Source organism: Paramormyrops kingsleyae, chromosome 2 (genome assembly GCF_048594095.1).
Source record: "Paramormyrops kingsleyae isolate MSU_618 chromosome 2, PKINGS_0.4, whole genome shotgun sequence".
NCBI classification, from domain to species: domain Eukaryota; kingdom Metazoa; phylum Chordata; class Actinopteri; order Osteoglossiformes; family Mormyridae; genus Paramormyrops; species Paramormyrops kingsleyae.
In genome coordinates, this window is record NC_132798.1 from 9,705,815 (window position 1) to 9,722,664 (window position 16,850).

The 16,850-nt window shown below is 43.2% G+C and overlaps 2 long non-coding RNA genes across 4 annotated transcripts; one reads left to right on the forward strand and one right to left on the reverse strand.

Moving 5' to 3' along the window:
- Positions 1 to 9: 9 nt before the first annotated feature.
- Positions 10 to 3,453, forward strand: LOC140581675 (uncharacterized). The gene is made up of 3 exons (XR_011984812.1): positions 10 to 287; positions 2,413 to 2,526; positions 3,323 to 3,453. It is a non-coding gene; the product is annotated as an uncharacterized lncRNA (long non-coding RNA).
- LOC111839422 (uncharacterized) lies at positions 1,416 to 6,507 on the reverse strand. Of its 3 annotated transcripts, XR_011984806.1 has the most exons (7): positions 6,181 to 6,276; positions 5,538 to 5,586; positions 3,239 to 3,371; positions 2,826 to 3,068; positions 2,541 to 2,567; positions 2,278 to 2,352; positions 1,416 to 2,036 (listed from the first exon to the last, which is right to left on the reverse strand). It is a non-coding gene; the product is annotated as an uncharacterized lncRNA (long non-coding RNA). The 3 variants fall into 3 exon arrangements; XR_011984808.1 differs by lacking the exons at positions 5,538 to 5,586; positions 6,181 to 6,276 and adding an exon at positions 6,317 to 6,507; XR_011984805.1 differs by lacking the exon at positions 6,181 to 6,276 and having other exon boundaries at positions 5,538 to 5,680.
- Between the last annotated feature and the right edge of the window lie 10,343 nt (positions 6,508 to 16,850).

A 16,850-nucleotide genomic window follows, 5' to 3' on the forward strand; every position in this document is an offset into this window, starting at 1 on the left:
ACACCAGCGGTAAGTTCTATGTAAACAGCGGTCCGATGTAATTAATTATTCATGCTTCAGTAAACGTTCCAAATCAACACTGATTGATAGAGATTACATCTCCCTCCTTGTAGATGTTGTCAGCGTATATTGTGTTGTTGTTTATGTCGTTTTGAGTGGATTTTTGTCGAAGTTTTGAAACCACACGTGAGGATAGCTAATATTCCGTCTCTCCCCATACTAGCATTGCCTATGTATTTCAAGCTATGCTGCCCTGCGGAATCACAACTTTGTGTTGTTTGTGCCAGGTACATATTGTTACGTGCCGTTGTTTTTACCCCGCCTCCACGTGCGAACTCCGCCCACGACCATGCCCGCTCGACCTGTCCTGGCCCCGCCTCCACCTCCGGACCCCGCCTTCGTTTCCTGTTTGGCCTCCGTCATTTCCGTCCGGAGAAGGATAAGAGCCGGTCCAGGACACTCTTCGGGAGCTTAGCTCATTACTTGATTATTATTGGATTGTTTTCTTGGTTTTGATATTTGTGTATGACTTTTTGATTTCCCTGACTTACGATTCTTTGCCTTACCCCTTTCTGTACTTTCGCCCGGTTTTGCTTGCTTTTCTGGTTATCGATCTTTTTGCTTGCTTTTGGTTTACGTCTTCGCGCGCCCCTCTCACTTTGACGCTTTACTGTGTGTATGTTTTGTATGAGTGTTTGGTGCTTAGGGAGTGATTGCCGGTTTTGTTTGGAAGTTTTTGTGACTGTTTTTGGATAGGGAGTAAGGGTTAACACTTGTTATTTGGTTTTCGCACTTAGTTAAGCTAGATAGGGGTTGTGTTTGGTAAGTGGGTTTTGTTTATTATTTTGGCAATAGTCACTCCTGAGTTTTACGCACCTGGATCATTTGTTCTGTGTCTGTCTTGCGAAATAAAATATAAAAAACTATAAAAATATCCCCTTTGTCCACGTGTGTTCCCTTGTACACCACACCCTGTGTTCCCCTCGTTCCCCTTTCCCCATTCCCTTCCTCTGTTACACCCTAACCCCTAGACAGGGTCGTAACAATATCATGCACTTTCTTATGTTCATTTTGTATTTTATTTTATTCATAAATATGGCACAGTTTTGGAGATTAAGCCAGCGCATTGCCTATGTATTTCAAGCTATGCTGCCCTGTGGAATCCCAACTTTGTGTTGTTTGTGCCAGGTAAATAAAACCGCTGCATGGTCCCACGTCCCCTCGTTCTTTGAGTGAAAACCACAACGCAGTGTATACCGTAGTTTTATTTAATATGTTTATTATGTATATAAAATCCCTTTTGTAAATTTAATACACAAAAATAGACATGTCTCATCTTTGACCCATATACAAGATCATTTGCATTATCACTGGAGTGGCATACCAAATTTCATTATACGCAGTACGATGACAGTTATTCTTTCTTCTTTACTGTAAAGTTTGGTATGCCACTCCAGTGATAATGCAGAGGAAAAAAAACAAAAAAAGGATACACAAACTATAGATAAATAGATATTTATTCATATAGAGACACACACTCAAGAAAGTTATAGCCAGGGAAAAACAACTAGATGAGGAGTAAAGTGCAAAGGGGCAGGTCCATAACATATAATACTGCAACGAGTCAGAAGTAGCTACAGATGAAAGAAAGAGACAGCAGTGCAAAAGTGGCCCAAAAAATACTGGGTGGTATATGACAGCAGAGCAAACAAACAAGATTGATTATTGCTGGTTCAGCAGGGGAATAGCCCTCAGGTTTTCCTCATTCTTGAAGTACAGGCCAATGTTGATATTAATAATTCCATAATCATGAAGATTACCCTAAATAAATTCTCAATTTGTGCTGATCAACTTAAAGGATTACTGCAAGATTAGAGAATACTGTAAATTAAGATGCTACAGCAAGTTTAGTAACATGTAATTAATGCATAAGAGTAGCTTGGTGTAAAAGAAGTAATATGAGGAAAGAAGGGAAGTAGGCTTGTACTTCAGCTTGATTGTCTTCTCTCACTGGATCACCAACATCACACTGGCTGCTACAAAGAATGAGTACAACTGATAGTTATTTGAAGGCTCCTTATTCAAGTCAGCATGTTTTCTTAGGTCAGGTTATGTAATTTGAACCCTGTCTGCACATATAACACCCACCAAGATCTGCCTAGGAGAGGCTACAGCCCAGTTACCATCTGCATTACACAAAGCAGGATTTGTTAATTCTGATTTCACTGCAAAGAGCAGCAGCCCAGCTAAAAGAAAGACTGTACATCAAATACATACCTACAGTCAGTACAGTGATAATCCAAACTGTCCAGTTATGACCATGACTGTGCTGAGATGAATCTTTTTGTGGATCTGAATAATACAAATCATAAAGAAGAGTTGTGTTGATCAGTCAATCAACTGAATTTGTAGGACAATGGCAGACAGATCTGGAGGGACGCAGGTAGATCAGGAGTGTGTATGTGTCTAAGTGGCCGGCAGCTACATGATGACATAAACAAGGAGGAAGCAGAAAGGTCTCTGCAGGTGACATCACTTACCCACTTCAGAGCGCAATTCTGGGCAGGCTAAAGACAATAATAATAATAATATTAATAACTTTAAAAAAAATACTAGGGAATACAAAAAATACATTTCAGGACTGATTTAGAACATTTTATTTAACAGTACGAAAACGGGTTAAGTATCTGCCGTAATGATGTATATTTTCAAATGACTGTCTAAGAATATAATCATATCCTAACTGTATGTGACCCATATCTTTAAACACCCATGAATCCTCCCAGATGTAAAATTTCTGAAAGAGTCTTATCTGTAATACTTACATGTGGTGTTTGTGTCTAAATGTTTGCCTGGTCCTTCAAAAACATACTTTTCACCATGGACAGTAGGCAGAAGGACCTGCCCATTGTAGCGACATAAAACATGCAGTTGCAAATCTCTCCCACAATCTGGTAGATGTTCTGGTTTTCCCTGCCAGAATGGGCTGTCAGAATCACTTTTATAGACTCTTGTCACTCCACTGGCACAGTCAGCATCGCAAACTATGCATGTTTTTTGTGGCAGTCCTGTGAGAATACAGATACACTACAGTTATGATCACTGTCACGTTAAAGAAAGAGCACTGTGAATGGAAATGAAAACATTTGTGTAATTACAGTATAAGAACAGTTCTAACAAGAGTAAAATGTCCCAATCTAAGAACAGCAAACAAATTCATTGATAAGTAACATCTTACCACATACTAAAGTAAGAACAGAGAGGAAGGACAAACAAATTATTATTAACATGTGGGCCATCCTGTTCTGACTTGTGTCTTCAGATAGTGTTTCTCCCAGAAGCCCCTTCTCCACCAGCTCAGTTGTGTTGTTCTGCTCCACCACACAGGTTGCATTAAAAAAACAGAAAAGTAAGAAGATTTTAACCATTTATAAAGCATTCTTCACATCAAAGACAAGATCACTCCATTTGCACCCTCAGTAACTGCATTCTACGTTAAAACATTTTTCAAGGGTTTTTACTTAATAGCATGATAAGCCTGCATTGGTAGGCCTACTTATTTGTTCACTTGCACTGGTTTATTAACTCTTAGCCTGTCCATCTGTTTGTCCTTTTTATCAAAATATATATCAAAATTTTACAGCTCTGCTGGGTAACTATGACTATTTTTTTATTACTTACTTCTGATCTTGCAGAATTGTAACATTCTTTTCTTCCTTGATTGTTACTGAAAATAAATGAATGCTGCCACCACCTTTGTTAATCTGGCATGGTATATCCACCAAGAAGTATACTTTCATTAAAGTGCATTGAAACTTTGCACAAACAAGCTGACAAGAAGTTCCCTCAGAAGACAGCCTTCCTCCACTGAGCACGGGCTGCCAGCTCCCACAACCCACAGACACAGTAATACAGTCACTAAAAACCCCTGATGTGAAATTTTCACTGTGCACTAACCACATACAGTCGAGCACGGTTATTACGATTCGGCTTATAACGAAAACACGCTTGTAACGTTTCGATTCCAAATCCCCGACCTTCAGTAACGTTAAATTCCTTAAAGAAAACACGCATATAGCGATTCTTTTATAGCGAAAATTCGGCTATAGCGATGTCTACTGTCTTCCCCAAAGAAATATTTCAATGAATTTTTATTCGGTTATAACGATTTGCCTCAATCATTCCAGATTTAATACTTTAAAATAAGTCCGACGTCAGCTTAATCGCGTAGCCAAAGCGAGCAGCAGTCAGTACAGTATGTAGGCTACCTTTTTTCTGTGCGTAGCGTTCTACCACCATGTAATATGTTATCGATTTCGTGGTCCATACTAAATGGTTGTTGAATTACAAAATACACGTTGCTTGATAGTAAAAAAGATGTTTTATTTTGATCATTACATGAAACAAAGCTTCATAGACAGAACTAGAAGGTCAGTGTTATTTTATACAGTCATAATACATGTGCCTAGCGATCAGTCATAATACATAGCAATCTTACATGAAAATGGATATAACGAAATTCGGTTATAACAGCCCCAGAAAATCGTAATAACCGTGCTCGACTGTACTAAGTAGCGCAATTTGCAGTTTGCGGCAAACCACAAAAAATACGAAAAGAAGGGGAAGAGGTCACCCTCAGCTAGTGAGCTGATTCTGGGGGACCACTGGCATGGCACCCATACTTAAAGGAAAAGCATATTAATCATAAATAGACAGGAGCATGCCAGGGGTCTAATTGGCCTGTCGCCCTAAAGCGTCTTAATTAGGATGAAGCGTCGCCAGTAGGAAGCGAATCATAGCAGAGAATCTGTGATGGGTGCGATCGATCAAGAGCAGTACGGGAACCTTGAGCACGTGCGGCGCCGCATTCCCCGATCCCGCGGCCGCTATATGTAAATAGGTCGTTCAACCACTCCTGCGTGTTGTGTTCGAATCTGCTCCCCGGCCACGGATTGCCTCCCCTGGCGTAATCGCTACAACGAGTAGCGAAAATTTGTAAACTTCTGATTACTTTTGGTGTTTGATTCTATGTCATATCATCTCCAAGTGTGACGGGACATGAAGCTAATCACCGCATTATAGGTATGCCAAGAAGATAGAATGAGAGAGAGCGAAGCGACGTTGCCGACCCTGAGCTCAGCCTGGGTGTATTTGTGGGTAGTTGATATCTCACTTGTACGTCTCTTTGGACAGATGTCGGTCCAGATTTTTAATAAATCGAGCTTATTTAAAACCGAACTGTTACAACATTCGTATTCGAATCTGGACAACTTAAAGCTTATAAACAGCATATAAAAACACCCGATAAAACACCGATTCTAACAAAGCATGCAATAAATGTAAAGTTTAGTGAGAGAACCATGTTTTCATCCAGGTACACATTTCATTAATCCTCACTTATTTATAAAATCTATACGAAGTTTACCGGTAAAATAGAAACCAAACACCGGGGCATCTGTCAAGCTGCACAGCGTACATCCGAACACGATGCGGATTTCTAAAGCTATTTTCTGGCAACCAAGCAAGAATAAACTTACCGGCGGCTCTCGTCAGATTGACTGGTGGCGGAGGTTTGATAGAAGACGTCTGATGATCATTGTAAACACGCCCCAAGTGACGTAAACAGCAGGAAGCATGTGAAGTACTTTTTCTACATCACATAAATATGCGCTAGAGAGGCATAAACCTACTGTCACACCCACAAGGGTGGGGCAGCACAGCGATTAGCAACCATCCTCATTTGCAGGTGTTCCGGGCAATTCAGTTTCCCTACGTTTCCCCTGTCGCGCGCTGATTTGTACACGGTTTCGCTGTTGTTTTCATGTCTTTTCTCGAAGCTCTTGAGGTAAACAAACCATATATTTTAAAACATCACATGCCTTTTCGATGTTTTTTGTTTTTACAGATAATAAATTAAAGTATTTCATTCGCTGGATAGACATATATTTCTTGATGAAAACGGTATAGTATTGCTTATAAGACTAGGCTATATTATGCGCGACGATCTACTGTATTCACATGTAATAATGTACCTGAGTACCTCTTTGCTTTAATATTAGGGGAAACATTATTTCCTGATAGACAGGGGAAACATAGGGAAACCAAATTGCCCGGAACACCGGTCCAATACTTAAAGCTTGGCTGCACTAACAACAGTTGCGAAGTATTGTTGCCATGTACCGGAGCATTTATCTGTCTTGTGTCTCCTCTCCTCTCCTCTCCTTTCCCTGCCTGTGTTGTCGTGCCCTGCCGTCTCGCCTGCCCTGCGCCCCTGCCTGGTCCCGCTCGCCCTGCCTTCGTCCCCATTCCTGCTTGCCTCGCTTGTCCTGCCCGCCTGATCCACTCGCCCTGCCTGGTCCATCGCCTCGTCTCATCGTCCTGTCCCTCTTTGTAGGACTGATTTCCCCGGCTTCGACCCTTCAGCGCCGACCCGACTATTCTCACGGATTTCCCTTTTGGCAGTGTGTGTTATCGGCTTTGTCTGTATTAATAAACCCGATGTTCTGACAAAACATCCTACCTATCGAGACGTGCTATCGAGCCTTTCTGCGCATGTGCAATTCCACTGTTTTGGTATTAGGGTTAGGTTTTAGGGGTTAGGGTTAGGGTTAAGGTAAGAGTTTTAGGGGGTTTTGGGGGGTTAGGGTAAGGGTAAGAGTTAGGGTTAGGGCTATCGATTAGCACTACGGTAGGATGTTTTGATAAAGCAGGGGGCCGTTTCACGAAGCGGGTTTAGTTAGTTGTGTGTGAGTTAAGGGAAACTCAAAGTTTTCGGTTTCAAAAAGCCAGTTGAGCCCAACTCTGAGTCATTTACCGCGGTAACATACCCCGTGAAGCTAACCTGCTCGCTAGCAGGTTTAATCCCTGTAACTCCTCCTCTTTAAATGAACAGTCAGATTGAAGCAAGTACTTTCTCAGACATGGCGTGTCCTTTTCTCGAAAGACCGGTCGACATCGAAGCACAAATTATCCGCAGGAATCTACGTCAGGAGAGGGTGATCAGACCCCGTTTACATATTTTATCGTTTACAAATGATTTTCTGTTAGAGCGTTACCGTTTTTCATCACAGACAATCATTTATCTCAACAATATTCTTAGCCCTGGTTTTTGACCGCGGTTAAGTTAGCCTCATATTCGATATTCAGTATTCTAGCTTCAATAACTTTTCACGGAAGTAAGGTGGGGCGTTTTTAGTGATAAAATCGTGTTGTCCAGTCCACAGACAACGATGCACACCGGTTATTTTGTCGCTTCAAACCATTTCGTGATTTGTGCAAAATCGCGTTAATAGCTCATAAAATAGGTCCTGTCAGGTGTAATGACATGGTCGGTTAGCATTTTGGGCTCAATGGCGACTGTTGCACACCCCTTTGTTTCCCAGATTGCTTTACGTACGATTTTTAATTAATTTTTGAATGTTCGAACGTATCCGTATAATGTGCAATGGGACAATACATGAATGGGTTAATAACTTTAAAACTAGACGAGATAGGCACATCTAGTGAAGTGTGCTTTTATCAGTGGACTACAGGGAACAATGCACACCCCTTAGATTTTCGGAATAACTTTCTCTCTAACAGCTATTAATTAATGCATTGTATGCATATTACATGGCATAGGGGCAATGCACTAAAGGGTTAATAGCTCTGGAACAAAATGGGACAGCCATGTCCCTGACTCAGAGTATTGTAAACTAATCGTTATCACCTGTTCTGAAACCAAAAACTCAGAGGTTGACATCTCAGAGTTAATCAACTCAGAGTTCAAGTTTAAACCCAGAGTTTGCAAAACCTGCTTCGTGAAATACCCCCAGGACGTTTTGTCAGAACACCGGCTCCTGCATTTCGGGGTCTGCCTCCTTCCTGGATCGGCATCTTAACACCTACCTAGATTGACCTTGATAAATACAGATTATTTATGGAATTTCTTTATTAACCTGTCTAACCTAAATATTTTTTCAGTTGAATTCGATTTTATTTGATAAACTCGAACTGGTTAATGCCTAAAACATTTATCGTAGCTTTTGTCCTAGTTCATTTATTGATGGAGAGTGCAATAATCTGATCTAACACACAGTATGTCTTTGCTATTCAAGCAGTTTATTTGTTCTAGTTTTATGTCGGTTTTATGAAATATGTTACATCTGAATGTCCTTAGACACGAAGATATATAGTCTTCCTCGTTTGTAAAAATATAAACTCCACACACCTTTGAGGCACTGTGGAAACGCTGATTGAGGTTCCCCGGGAGATTCCCCTTGGTTTTATGCGCTCTGATAGGTTATATTTCTGCAACTGCACCAAAGCCGCTGAAAAACGGACGTAAAAACGGCACAAGCCATTCTTCTTGGCACGGGCCTGCCATCTCTTGGATACCTTGGAGGGGATGCTGGCTAATATTATTCTGCTGGGGGACTCTGAAACCAGTAATTTGTGAAAAACAAGTTATACAAGTGACCAGAAAGAAAAAAAAGAACATGCTTTTAAGAACATAAGAACATAAGAACATAAGAACTATACAAACGAGAGGAGGCCATTCGGCCCATCGAGCTCGCTTGGGGAGAACTTAACTAATAGCTCAGAGTTGTTAAAATCTTATCTAGCTCTGATTTAAAGGAACCCAAGGATTCAGCTTGCACTACGTTATCAGGAAGACTATTCCATACTCTGACTACACGCTGTGTAAAGAAGTGCTTCCTTAAATCCAGTTTGAAATGTTCTCCCGCTAATTTCCACCTATGGCCACGAGTTCTTGTATTTGAACTAATGCTGAAGTAACTATTCGGTTGAACAGCATCCAAACCTGTTAGAATCTTATAGACCTGGATCATGTCCCCCCTCAGTCTCCTTTGCTTGAGGCTGAACAGATTTAGCTCAAATAACCTTTCCTCGTATGACATTCCTCTAAGACCAGGAATCATTCTTGTGGCCCTACGCTGCACCTTTTCTAAGGCCGCTATGTCCTTTTTAAGATATGGTGACCAAACCTGTACACAATATTCTAGGTGAGGTCTCACCAAGGAATTGTATAATCTTAGCATTACCTCCCTTGACTTAAACTCCACACACCTGGAGATGTACCCCAACATCCTATTGGCCTTTTTTATTGCTTCCCCACACTGGCGAGAATGAGACATGGAAGCATCAACATACACACCAAGGTCTTTCTCATAATCAGCTACCTTTATTTCAGTAGGTCCCATAAAATACCTGTACTTTATATTTCTGCTCCCTACATGGAGTACCTTACATTTGTCTATGTTAAATTTCATCTGCCAGGTGTCAGCCCAGTCACTAATTAAATTAAGATCCCGCTGTAGCTGCTGAGCCGCTAGTTCAGTATCTGCTACACCACCCACCTTGGTGTCATCTGCAAATTTCACCAGTTTACTGTATATATTGGTGTCTATATCATTTATGTAAATTAGGAACAAAAGTGGTCCTAAAATTGAACCCTGCGGTACCCCACTATGAACGCAGGCCCACTGTGACATCGAGCCTCTTATAACTACTCGCTGCTTCCTATCCGTTAACCAGTTATCAATCCAAGTCGCTACAGTTCCTAAAATACCTGTCGCTTTGAGTTTAAGTGAGAGCCTCTTGTGGGGAACAACATCAAAAGCCTTTTGGAAATCTAAATAGATGACATCATAGGCCTTCTTATCATCAACTTCCTGAGTAGCTTCCTCAAAAAACTCCAACAGATTTGTTAAACAGGATCTACCTCTCCTAAATCCATGCTGGCTATCCCTCAAAATGTTATTTGAGTCCAGGTAATCTACCATTTTCTCTTTGATTATAGCCTCCATAACTTTACCAGTTATACAAGTTAGACTGATTGGCCTATAGTTTGACAAATTACTTCTATCCCCTTTTTTGAAAATGGGCGTTATGTTGGCATGCTTCCAATCAGAAGGTACCACACCTTCAGATAAGGATTTTTGAAACAGTAATGTTAAGGGTCGGCAAATAATATCCCTCATCTCTTTTAACACTATAGGTAAGATGCCATCAGGGCCCTGTGATTTATTTATTTTGAGCTTAGCTAGGCTTTGCAAAACATCAGCTTCAGTTATATATATATTAGTTATAGACGATGTTGAATTAGTAATAAGAACTGGTAAGTTACTAGTGTCCTCGACAGTGAATACCCGTGCAAAACTATCATTGAACTCATTTACTATGTCAATGTCGTTTTCAATTATAAGACCCTTACTATCCTGCAGATTAGTAATTTCAGCTTTTAGAGCTCTTTTAGAGTTAAAATACTGGAAGAAACTTTTAACGTCATCCTTAGCCTCCAATGCGATCTTCCTTTCGACATTCCTTTTAGCTCGTCTAATGTCATTTTTTAATTCAGCCTGTAGATTTAGATACTCTTGCTTTATTATGTCATCATCAGTTATTTTCCATCTCTGGAACAAAGCCCTTTTCCTCCTTACTTTATACTTTATGTCCCTATTAAACCACCTAGGTTGCAATTTCCTAGATTTATTCTTGCTAGAAACAGGTATGAAGTCCTCTTGTACTTGCAATAATGTGCTTTTAAAAAATTCCCATGCCTCTTCAACAGTTTTGTTATTTAACTCCATCCAGTTCACGGTTTCTAGTTTTAATCTCATACAATTGAAGTTAGCCTTCCTAACATTATATATTTTTGATTTGGACTTTGCTCTTCGGGCACTAAACTTAACCTCAAATTTAACCATGTTATGATCGCTACTGTCAAGTGGTTCTAAAACATCTAATTTACCAATCCTGTCCTGGTTATTAGACAAAACAAGATCAAGAATGGCATCTCCCCTGGTAGGGGTGTTAACAAACTGAGTAAAAAAACAATCCTGTACTAATTCCACCATCTCAAGTTCATTTTCAGAAGAGCCAGCAACAATGTCCCACTGTATCCCCGGTAGATTAAAATCACCCATAACTACCACATCATTTTTATTGCTCATAATCCTAATATCACTGTATAACAATCTGCTTCAGTCTAACCTTGACACAATAATATTATAGGTGAATCATGGACGACATATTTGAATCTCAGGATGATTAGTCCACACACGATCAGAATCAATCAATCACCTCATATGTATGACAGTAACAGGAAGACAATGATTAAATCTAGGCAACGTAGTCGTCCAGAAATTCGTCCTAATACAAATGGCTTGCTTGATCCTAATCCAAGCGGAGATCTGTTATTGGACTTCTGTGTTAATCACAGTTTTTCCATTATGAACACCATGTTCGAGCATAAGGGTGTTCATAGTGCACTTGGCACCAGAGCATTCAAGGCCACAGTTCGATGATCGATTTTGTAATCGCATCGTCAAATCTGTGTCCATATGTAGAGAGGAACTGAGCTGTCAGATGATCACCACCTGGTGGTGAGTTGGATCCGATGGTGGGGGAAGATGCTGGATAGATCTGGCAGACCCAAACACATAGTGAGGGAGTGCTGGGAGCGTCTGGTGGAGGCCCCTGTGCAGGAGATCTTCAATTCACGCCTCCTCTTCTCTCCCGAAGGAGTCGGGGGACATGGAGCCTGAATGGGCCATATTCCGGGACTCCATTGCTGAGGTGGTGGTGCGGAGCTGTGACCGTAAGGTTGTTAGTGCCTGACGCGGCTGAAGAAGGAGGCTAGGTTAGCTTGTGGGACTCCGGAAGCAGCGGACAGGTAGCTGCAGGCCAAGTGGGAAGTGGCTCAGACAGTTGCTAGGACAAAAACTCGGGTGTGGGAGGAGTTTGGTGAGGCTATAGAGAAGGATTTTCAGCCTCAAAAAGATTCTGGCAAATCAGGAAGGGGAAGCAGGGTTTCATTAATGCTATTTACAGCAGGAATGGAGAACTGTTGACCTCAACTGGGGATATAGTCGGGCGGTGGAAGGAATATTCCAAGGATCTCTTACATTCAACTGACGCCTTCCTCGGAGGAAATAGAGCTGGTAGACTCAGAGGAGGAGGAGGTCACTGAAGTAGTCAAACAACTACTTAGTGGTAGGGCTCCAGGGGTGGATGAGATTCGCTCTGAGTTCTTGAAAGCTCTTGATGATGTTGGGCTGTCTTGGCTGACACGCCTCTTCAACATTGTATGGAAGGATTATGCCAGGGTACTGGAGAGGAGGGTTTGTCCATTTGTCAAACCTCAGATCCAAGAGGAACAATGTGGATTCCGTCCTGGTCGTGGAACACTAGACCATTTCTTCACCCTCATAAGGATACTGGAGGGTTCATGGGAGTTTGTCCAACCAGTCTATATGTGTTTCGTGGATTTGAAAAAGGCATATGACTGTGTCCTGTGGGGGGTCCTGTGGGGGGTGCTCCAGGAGTATGGGGTACGAGGGCCATTGTTGCGGGCCATCAGATCCCCGTATAATCGGAGCGAGAGTTTCGGTTCACATAGCCAGTAGTAAGTTGGACTCATTTCCAGTGGGAGCTGGACTCCGCCAGGGCTGCCCTTTGTCACCAACTCTGTTCACAACTTTTATGGACAGAAATTCTAGGTGTAGCCAGGGGGCGGAGGTGGTCTGTGTTGGGGACCTCAGGATTGTGTCTTTGCTTTTTGCAGATGATGCGGTCCTGTTGACATCATTGAGCTGCAGCAGCTGAGTGTGAGGTGGCCAGGGTGAAAATCAGCACTTCCAAGTCTGAGGCTGTGGTTCTTAACTGGAAAAGAGTGGATTGCCCACTCCGGGTGGGGGATGAGTTACTGCCTCAAGCAGAGGAGTTCAAGTGTCTCGGGTCTTGTTCATGAGTGAGGGGAAAAAGGGAGCGGGAGATCAACAGATGTAATGTTGATGCTGTACCGTTATGTTTTGATGAAGAGGGAGCTGAGCCAGAAGGCAGAGCTCTGAATTTACCAGACGATCTACGTTCCTACCCTCACCTATGGTCATGAGCTCTGGGTAGTGACCAAAAGAATGAGATGGTGGATACAAGTGGCCGAAATGAGCTTCCTCTGCATGGTGGCTGGGCTCAGCCTTAGAGATAAGGTGAGAAGCTCAAATATTCGGGAGGGGCTTAAAGTAGAGCCGCTGCTCCTCCGCATTGCATGGATGGATGATTTGGATAGCTGATAGAGAATGTGGCAGTAAGTGACAACAATAGCAAAACGCTCCAGATATCTTTAATAACTGAAAACAAGGTCACACAAAGTGTCCTTCCCTGTGCAGTCTGTCTAATGGGGTAAAGTGATGCCATTTTATTGGCGTTCTTATGGTTTCAATTCAAAGCCTTCTTTATAATATGATGTACCTGTTACTGTCTAGCCCAGGGGTCAGCAACCTGCGGCTCGCAATCCACATACGGCTCTTTGGCCACGTGGCTGCGGCTCTTCTCAGAATGACAGACGCATTCACATTTTCATGTCGTAACATTATGATAATACTTTCGTAAAGATGAATTATTCAGTTATGGATTAATATTATTCATTTAGATATTCCTTTAGCTATATGTGAATGAGGGCGGTGTCATGCCCGGCTCGTCCGATCCTCGTGTGTGCCACGCCCCCCTCGTTACCTCATGTTAATTTCTGATTGTCTTCACCTGTTGCCTGTTGTTTTCTGCCTACCCTGTGTATTTAGTCTGCGTCTGAGTCAGTATTCCCCAGTCCGGTCATTAACGTTGTAACGTTGTATTGTTGTAGTGTCGAGTAGTGCCGTGTAGTGCCGTGTTTTCCCCTGTTATGCCCTTGCGTCTTCGCATTAAACCCTTTTGTTTAACCCTGTTCCTGCCTTCGTTCACCTGCTTCCCTGGTCCGTGTTCCACGCATTACGACAGGCGGTCCGTTGCGCGCTTCTGTGATGTTTTATACTTTTTGTAGTAAATCATTACCATTCCTTCCCAAGTCTTTGTAAAAACTGGTATATTTTCTCCGATTTCCTTATTATAGCCAGCTGAGTTTGGAGTGGTGTGGACATTTTGCGCTGCTCGGTCAGCAGTTACAGTGAAATGCAGAGTGAAGGACAGACAACTGCAGAGCCAAACAAACTTTACTCAAGAAAGGAGGGATGAGGGTGGAGACTATCGCTACAGAACTGAACAATGTCGTCATGCTAGTCACCTTTTCGCTGTTAAAACTTTAAAACTGAGATGCTCGCCCCCCCTCCCTCTTTCTTTATTTCTTGTAAGTACTTGACATTTTGTTTTTGTGTTAAATGCATCCATCCATCCATCCATTACCTTCCGCTTGTCCGAGGTTCGGGTCGCGGGGGTAGCAGCTTCAGGAGAGATACCCAGACCTCCCTCTCCCCAGCTACCTCTACCAGCTCTTTGGCGGGGATGCCGAGGCGTTCCCAGGCCAGCCGAGAGATATAATCCCTCCAGTGCGTCCTGGGTCTGCCCCGGGGCCTCCTCCCTGTAGGACATGCACGGAAAACCTCTCTGGGTAGCCGTCCGAGGCGTCCGTGCAGGTGTCCAAACCACCTCAACTGGCTCCTTTCGACTTGGCCCCTCCTTGGATTGCTACCTTATCGTGGTGGAGGGGTTTGCATGCCTCAGTGACCCTGGGGGCTATGTTGTCGGGGGCAATAGCCCCTGGTAGGGTCTCCCAAGGCAAAAAGGTCCCAGGGGAGGGGCCAGACAAAGAGCAATCCAACAAAACCCCTATGGCAGAGAAGTCTATCAAAGTCCCGTTTCCCTCGCCCAGACTAGGGTCACCGGGGCCCCACCCTGGAGCCAGGCCTGGGGGAGGGGTCTGTTGGTGAGCGTCTGGTGGCCGGGCCTTGGCCAGTGGAGCCCGGCCAGGCCCAGCCCGAAAGAGGCACGTGGGACTGTCCCCAGGTGGGCCCACCACCCGCAAGGGGAATGTCATGGGTTTGGTGCGATGTGGATCGGGTGGCGGCCAAGGGAGGCCCTGGTGGTCCGATCCCCGGCTGACAAAACTGGCTTTCGGGACATGAAATGTCACCTCTCTGGTGGGGAAGGAGCCTGAGCTTGTGCGTGAGGTTGAGAGATACCGACTAGATATAGTCGGGCTCACCTCAACGCATAGTGTGGGTTCTGGAACCAATCTCCTGGAGAGGGGCTGGACGCTCTTTTCTTCTGGAGTTAAATGCATATATACCCATATAGCATTAAAAATCATATCTCAAACCCTCTTCTCTACCCAGCAGCTCTTTGTAAATCTTGGGTCAGACATTTGGGATAAAATGGCTCTTTGTTTTAAAAAGGTTGCTGATCCCTGGTCTAGCCCATTTTGGAATAATTAACACTTCATTCACTTTGAGACCAAGCCTTATTTTGTAACTGATATATACAGATACTGTCAAAATATTGGTACCCTCCTGTAGTATATGCATTATGTTAGGAACATATATGCATATAAATGTGCGTATACCCATGAAGACCACTAGGTGGAGCACAAGGCCAGTGAAAGAGAAATGGCAGCTACTAGCTGGGGCTCAGGTCAGTGTCAGTAAAGCTATTGCCAAATAGTGTTCCTGAAGCCAAGCCACAGACTCCTGTTCCCTCCTCTAGCCCCCAAGAACAGAAAATACCCACTTTTTGAAGATGAATTACAATTGAAATAAAATTAAACTGACGAACGTAAAACTAACTTTATTCCATATTCCATGCATAGAGCAGACATTTTGCTCTGATTTATGACTTGACATAAACAAACTAAAATGTAGACAAAATTAGTTGGACCCCAACCTAGTATTTTATAGCACACCCTTGATACAGTAACTGCAATCAAGCACTTTCTGTAGCTCTGAATGAGACTTCTGCACTTCTGAACAGGTCATTTGACCTTCTTTTATGGAGCAAACTGCTACAGTTCTTTTAGGGTTGATGGGTTCCGGCTGCAAGTTCCAGCTTTTTCCATAGATGTTCACCTGGATTCAGGCCAGGACTCAAAGCCCGCCACTCCAGAACAGTCTAGTGTTTTCAACCATTCATGGGTGCTCTTAGATCGGGGGGGGGGGGGGGGCAGTCTTATCCAGAAAGGGCTGCTGTATATTCTGTTTTTTGCTGCAATTACTAATTATGCCAGTCCCTATGCTGGATGAAGATTGGCTGAAGAGCTCTCACACCTGGGTTTGAACAGCTAACCTATTGGTCATCCCAAAAGCCTACAGTACATACGCCCTTTTCAGATAAGATTGGCCACCCCTGTCTTAGATGTATGTTTTGGGTCATTGTCCTGCTTTCGGTCCCATGACCTGCAACTGAGACAGATTTCTCACACTGGGCAATATGTTTCACTCCAGAATACATTGATAATCCTCCGATTGCATTGTGCCCTGCACAGATCCAACTAAGGCACTAGATGCCAGAGGCAGCACTGTAACACCATAACATACCGAGCCTCCCTAATGTTTCACTGTAGGGATGGTGTTCTTCTGTTTGAAAGCATTGTTCTGTCTTCTGTGAACATGGAGCTGATTTGTTTTACCAAAAACCTCTAATTATGTTTCATAGAATATTCTCAGAAGGACTGTTGCTTCTCAGCATGCATTTTAGCAAACTCCAGTCAGGCATTCTTGTGTCCATCTTTAAAAAGTGGGGTCCTCCACCATGGAGCCCACTTTCATTCAGACAACAACTGCTGTTATAATTTGTAACTGTGCTTTTGTCCTGCCCCGATCATCCACTCCTTCCGTGTGCCACGCCCCCCTCGTTAACCTCGTGTGGGATCCCCGTGTGATCAGCTGTTTCTGGTTGTTGTAATTAATCCTCTGTATTTAGTCCACGTTTCAGTTTGTTTCTCCAGTCCAGTCATTGTAATGTCACTGCATGTTTTCTTGCCTGCCCTTTTTATTAAATCTCGTGTTCCCCGATTTCCTGACTGCCGCTCCTCTGTCTCCGCTCCGCGTCCCACATACGACACGACAGAATGACCGGACTCG